We start from the raw sequence: 7119 nt of genomic DNA on the forward strand, positions 1-7119 counted from the left end.
TTGAAATGTGGACGTATATTGCCGTCGCCCCCGTCCGTCCGTCTGTCGGTCCGCCCGTCCATCGTCCACAATTTCTTGTGAACGCTCTAACGCCAAAAGTTATTATCCGATCTTTCTGAAATTTACATGCATTATTTAGATTAGTGAAACAAAGAAGCCTATTGAATTTCAGCAATTTCCATTTATTACGTCTAGAGTTATGACCCTTGTTTCACTTTATTGAACCTTGTGAACGCTCTAACGTCAAAAGTTATCATCCGATCTTTCTGAAATTTATATGCATTATTTAGGTTACTGAAACGAAGAAGCCTATTGAATTTCGGCAATTTCCGTTTATTAAGTCTAGAGTTATGGCCCTTGTTTCACTTTATTGATCCTTGTGAACGCTCTTACGTCAAAAGTTATCATCCGATCTTTCTGAAATTTATATGCATTATTTAGGTTACTGAAACGAAGAATCCTATTGAATTTCGGCAATTTCCGTTTATTACGTCTAGAGTTATGGCCCTTGTTTCACTTTATTGATCCTTGTGAACGCTCTCACGCCAAAAGTTATCATCCAATCTTTCTGAAATTTATATGCATTATTTAGATTGCTGAAACGAAGAATCATATTGAATTTCAGCAATTCCCGTTTATTACGTCTAGAGTTATGGCCCTTGTTTCACTTTATTGATCCTTGTGAACGCCCTCACGTCAAAAGTTATCATCCGATCTTTCTGAAATTTATTTGCATTATTTAGATTGCTGAAACAAAGAATCCTATTGAATTTCATCACTTCCCGTTTATTACGTCTAGAGTTATGGCCCTTGTTTTACTTTATTGATCCTTGTGAACGCTCTCACGTCAAAAGTTATCATCCGATCTTTCTGAAATTTATTTGCATTATTTAGGTTACTGAAACGAAGAAGCCTATTGAATTTCAGCAATTTCCGTTTATTACGTCTAGAGTTTTGGCCCTTGTTTCACTTTATTGATCCTTGTGAACGCTCCAACGCCAAAAGTTATCATTCGATCTTTGTGAAATTTATATGCATTATTTAGATTAGTGAAATGGAGAAGCCTATTGAATTTCAGCAATTTCCGTTTATTACGTCTAGAGTTATGGCCCTTGTTTCACTTTATTGATCCTTGTGAACGCTCTAACGCAAAAAGTTATCACCCGATCTTTGTGAAATTTATATGCATGATTTAAATTAGTGAAACGAAAAAGCCTATTGAATTTCAGCAATTTACAATAGTTATTGCTCTTGTTTCACTTTGTTAAACCTTGTTTATGCTCGATTGGTAATAGTTATCATCCGATATGTATGAAATTTATATGCATCATTTAAATTTGTGAAACAGGTCTATTGAATTTCAGCAATTTCCGTCAATAATTTCTAGAGTTATGGCGATTGTGAACATTTGAATGACAAATGTGATCTGTATGAAATTTATATGCATTATTTAAATTAATAAAACGAAAAAGCCTGTCAAATTTCAATAATTTCTGTAGATTACTTCCAGAGTTAAGACCCTTGTTTCAGTTTGTAGAACCTTGCAAACCCTCAAACGACAAAATTTATAATCTGATCTGTATGGAACTGTCTTGTAAAGGCTCCCAATTACCTACAAAGGAATAAATATGCGACAACCCTTGACGACCGCTCGGACGATTTAGCTGCTGTGGGCGTGTGTTTTGTTGCCTGGCAACCTATCTTTTAATGTAGGCCTATCATTTCATTTAGGCCTATGCCAGAAAAATGTGAATTATAGGTTACCGGGCAACATATCATATCACTATCAGTTAATCACATTAATTTTAATCATACTTAGAAAAGTTATAATATATGTAATATATAGAAGAAATAGAATTTCAAATATTATTTTTTCTGATAAATCATTCACCAAACCCGAGTTAAAAAATAGAAGCTAAAAAATCCAAGAAAACTGAAAAAATGTTAATTGTTCTTAACTATTTTGTCTGTTCTTTTTGATTGAATGTTTTATTTACCTTTCATTTCTTTTTATATTTTCAGTTTGGAAGCATATGAAAGGAATTTTAATTTTGGAAAATCCCAAGTGGTGAATCAGTCTGAGTATCAAATGGACACACCGAAAGAACACTTATATAAAGATTTACATGAGGGAAGTGTCATACCAGAAATAACTATGGACAACATTGAAAACTTTCTGGGTTCCGTGAATAAGAGTTTAAGTAGAGAGAGCATAAATCTTGTGAATGAAAAATTCCTTATATACATCAAGACCGTAGATGAAACAGGAGCATTCTTTTTTAAAAGTCAGTGTAGAGCGGAAATGCGAAAGCATGTAAAATACAATATTGACATTGCTGTAAATTCACATTGTGGAGATGGTATGGGCCCAGAAGCTCATTGCAAGCATGTTAATGCTGTGTTGTATGCTCTGTTTATTTTTTGTACTAAGGGTAAAGTTGTAACCGAAGAGACCTGCACACAGAGGCTACAAACGTTCCATCATACCAAATGTCATCAAGGTTCACCTGTGAAGGCTTGTGACCTTAAGTTAAGAGGAAGAAAGAGAGTGGGAGGCTAATCAACTTTGATCCTCGTCCAGAGGCATACAGAGGCACTGATGCATACCCAGGGTTCTTCAGAAATATTTGTTTAAACTCTTCAGACATTTCAAAATTACCATTGGCTCAGCTATTTTCTTCTGCAGATATACAAGGTGCAGCATTGGATCATGACTATTTAAAGGAAACTCCTGAAGAGCATTTCCTAACTTTTATCAAACACAAATCAATAACAGATAATGAAATTATGTCTATAGAACAAGCAACAAGAAACCAGTCAGCAGATAGATTATGGTCCGAGATGCGGTGTATACGGTTGAACTCATCTGAATTTGGCAGAATATGCAAACTGACTAACAGAACTGATAAAAGCAGCTATTCAGCCAGTCTTACGATCCCACATGAAGTTGTTGCAGCTTCATTGAAGTACGGTAGGAAGTATGAGAAGGTGGCAGTCCAGTCCTTTATAAAAGAAACAAGTCTAGCAGTCAAAGCATGCGGTAGTATTATTTGTAAGGAGTATCCATTTTTGGCCTCATCACCTGACGGATTGGTGGAAAAAGATGCCACTTTAGAAGTGAAGTGTCCTTTTAAGTCCAAGGACATGGTAATAACAACTACCACTGTTCCCTATTTATCTGTTGATGAATCTGGCAATTTGTATTTAAATGAAAGCCATCAATATTATTACCAGGTGCAAGGTCAACTTTTATGCACTGGTAGAAATAAGTGCTATTTTTGTATATTTACCCACAAAGATTTCAAAATAATTACTATTTCTAGAAATAATAAATTTCTTACAGATATGATTGGACAGTTATCAAAATTTTACTATGAACATTTTCAGCAAGCTGTTTTGAAGCGATACTTTTACAAAACAAAATAAGAATTGTTTGCGTAATATATTGTATAACTATTGTATTTTATTATTGAATGTTTTTGTTATTATATGTAAGTGAGAAATGTAATAAACTAGGACTTTAACAAGAGTTTCCTCCCTTATACTATACTATGGGCTGTACATTCATAAAGATAATAAACGGAGGGCGCTTGGTGTTTGCTTCGCCATTGACATGACTTTCTTGTTTGAGGCCTTATAACTTCTTAAAATGTCAGTCACCACTCGACTACCCGACAACCAATATCTAAGAAAAGGTTTTCTTCGCGATTAATTGTCAATGGGGAATCTGTACTGCTTTTTCGTTGTTCTCATAACTTTGCTCTATTCAGACGGTTGATTTGATGTTTATCCATTGGTTTTGACCATGAAAAAATAGTTGGGATAGCTTGTGGCTTCAGACGTTTTACCAAAGGTGTTGTGCCTGAAAATCATAAATAAAGGTTGCTTAAATCATTGACTACCTAAATGAAATGAAATGGGTTTTAATGTCCTATTATTCTGCTCCGACTGGGTTAATGAAGACGGGCTTACATTCATACAGTGGCAGTGCTATGAGGGAAATCTTGCCCAGAAAGCAGCGCACCAATGTATACGCGGGACCTAAGTTTTCCGGCCCATTCGAACAACTATTAATGGTCATCAGGCCCTCCGTCCTGCACCACTGGAGTATCTAAAGTGTTAAATTATAAATAATAAACGACAGTTGTAAAAATATTTGAAAGGTATGCATTATGCAAATAAATTTTAATATATATTAAAATACAAACAAGACAATGGTAGGCCTAGTTATCAACATGATTATCAAATCTACTCATTCTTACTTTTGTCTTTAGCCTATATGAATATCGACATGGGACTTGACATGACAGTGCATTTAATTTTAGCCAAAATTGTGTATCCATAAAATTGTACCTTCTTTTAGCTTATATGTGATATACTATACTAAAATATATAAAATCACATGATTACATCATATGTGACCGGTTGATAGGCCTATATTACTGTAACAGCACACCTCGTTACGCAGGCAGCCAAACACAAATGAACAGAGGTGTGATGCTCTGCGCAATCTTCTGGGATTAAGTCGCAAGCTTTTTACTAAATGTGTACCGGAATAATCAAAAAATTCAACATACAAGTTTTAGGGTTCAATGAATTCTCTTTATATCATCATTTAGTTGACAGACAATTCTAAGTTGATTATATGATGAATATCAAGTTGAATATACACACACATACACATATGTGAAAACTGAAATAACAAAAGTTAACAGAATTACTAAACGGTACTAATTGATATATACTATTCAAAAAAAGTAGGGGATATTAGATTTTGGGGGCATAATACTAAAATATGCAAATGACTATGAAAAAAGTCACTATAGAACCTAACAGAAGAAACATTTCCAGTTACATGTGACGCCCAAACGCACCAATAGCTACCGCATGGAATGCAGGTGATGCTTGGGATCATCATGGGTGTCCAACCCAAGATTTGCACGACTCTGACTTTGAATGTTACAGTCATTGTGGCATTGAATTCCAGGGTGGAAACATCAGTTTAATTGTTTTAGTGACCAGAAAACAAATTTTGATATTCGTCGGCTTACCCAAAATGAAAGGTTACGTGCCCTTGGCATGCTACAGATCGGCACAACACAGGCGGTTGTGGCGCGGACGATGAATGTTTCTCAGTCTGTCATAAGCAGGCTATGGTCCAGATACCGTGATACACAATCTGTACAGGACAGACCACGCACAGGTCGACCAAGGGCGACAACTCAAGCCCAGGATCGATTTATCCGTACCTTGGCCTTGAGAAATCGTGTCATCACAGCAAATCAGATCAGCGCTCGTCTTCAAACAGACACTGGTGTGAGAGTGAGTGGCCAGACGATTCGGAATCGACTGCATAGGGGCCACCTTCGTGCCCGACGTCCTCGCGTGATCCCTTGTTTGAGAGATCATCACATTCAGGCAAGACGTCGTTGGTGTAGGGATCGTCAACACTGGGATAATCGACGCTGGAGCAATGTGATGTTTTCAGATGAGTCAAGGTTCACTGTTGATTTTTTGGACAGACGTAGGAGGGTGTGGCGTCGTCGAAACGAGCGCTTCCAAGACGTTAACGTCATCAGACATGATCGATTTGGGGGTGGTTCTGTTATGGTGTGGGGAGGCATCACTGTTGCTGGAAGAACGGCTTTACATGTTGTTGCAGGGCGTGTTACAGGCCAGTACTACCGGGACAACATCTTGGCAGTCCATGTTGTGCCGTTCGCACGACGTCATGGCCGCCGTTTCATCTTCCAGGATGACAACGCAAGATGTCACAGGGCCAGGATCGTTACAGGTTACCTCCAACAACAGAACATCACCACATTACCTTGGCCAGCACTGAGTCCCGACCTCTCCCCCATCGAGCATGTCTGGGACATGCTTGGACAGAGGTTACGTCAACGTCAACAACGTCCTGCCAATGTCCAAGAACTTGCTGCTGCGTTGCAACAGGAATGGGACAATCTGGACCAAAATGACCTTAGACGTCTCATTAGGAGTATGCCACGTCGGATCAATGCTTGTTTGGCAAACAGAGGAGGATTTACCCGTTACTGACTCGGTTGTGATGCTGTGGTAACTTTGCTGTTTGACCCCGGGTATCATTTTACCCTTATAATGGTCAGTCTGTGCCTTACTTAGTCTAACGATCATTTGGAATAAATCGATGAATGTGAACTTCATTTCATTTTGTCATTTGTTTCTTCGTCAGTTTCATTAGGTGACTTTAATAACACTTAAAAATCAAATATCCCCTACTTTTTTTGAATAGTATACGATAATAACTATAGCACAAGTGACAACGTACAAACTACGTAATATTGTTAGCTAGGAAACGGCGTTTGACAGTGCCTGCATGACAGCTAATACAATACACAAGATTTCAAACCCAAAACGAAATTATACATATCAAATAAGAATACTGACATATACTTAGTTATGTGATGGACATATTAACTGATAATTACAACCAAAAATATATGTTTATAACACAATACCTTTTTGACTTCACCCCTTTCCGCAACGCACAAATTTGGCTGCCATGCTTGATCCCAGACGAAAGACCACGATTTATAGGAGTAACTAATAAATTACACATACAAATTCGAACCAAATATTTATAATCATAATTTGATTAACTGAATAATAATGTACGTATTTAATATTTACTCTAATATATAGAATCTACTAATAAACATATCTATACTTCGGATATAAAATATAATTAGGAAACCATAGAATGTAAACAATTGATGCTCCCAATAGCTTCCCCTCTAGTAAGTCATACGGTCTATACTTGACTATGCATTCATTCAATCGCAACACTACGGCAAGACGACAATTGTTACATGGCTCCTCAAAATTAGTATGCTGATTTTCAACAAAAAACATAACAACCTAACTATTACATATTCAATATTTCAACGAACTTAATAAAGAGAGTTCTAATTTTAATAAGACAGTTCAGTTGGCTCCTTGGCGGGGATTTCCCTGGTCTTCAAGTCCAAGAAGTAAAACTAATTTCTGTACTGGACGTTCTAAATATACAGGCGGAATTACACATTTTCCATCAGAATTTAAATATTTATTACCAATGTAAAGCTTTACTTTACGCACATG

General features: G+C 36.8%; 1 long non-coding RNA gene across 1 annotated transcript; it reads right to left on the reverse strand.

Annotated features, from left to right (window-relative positions):
- Positions 1-3490: 3490 nt before the first annotated feature.
- On the reverse strand, positions 3491-7119 carry LOC126828447 (uncharacterized). Its single transcript, XR_007683076.2, has 3 exons — positions 6498-7119; positions 4578-4693; positions 3491-3862 (listed from the first exon to the last, which is right to left on the reverse strand). It is a non-coding gene; the product is annotated as an uncharacterized LOC126828447 (long non-coding RNA).

Source organism: Patella vulgata, chromosome 7 (assembly GCF_932274485.2).
Source record: "Patella vulgata chromosome 7, xgPatVulg1.2, whole genome shotgun sequence".
Classification (NCBI taxonomy): domain Eukaryota; kingdom Metazoa; phylum Mollusca; class Gastropoda; family Patellidae; genus Patella; species Patella vulgata.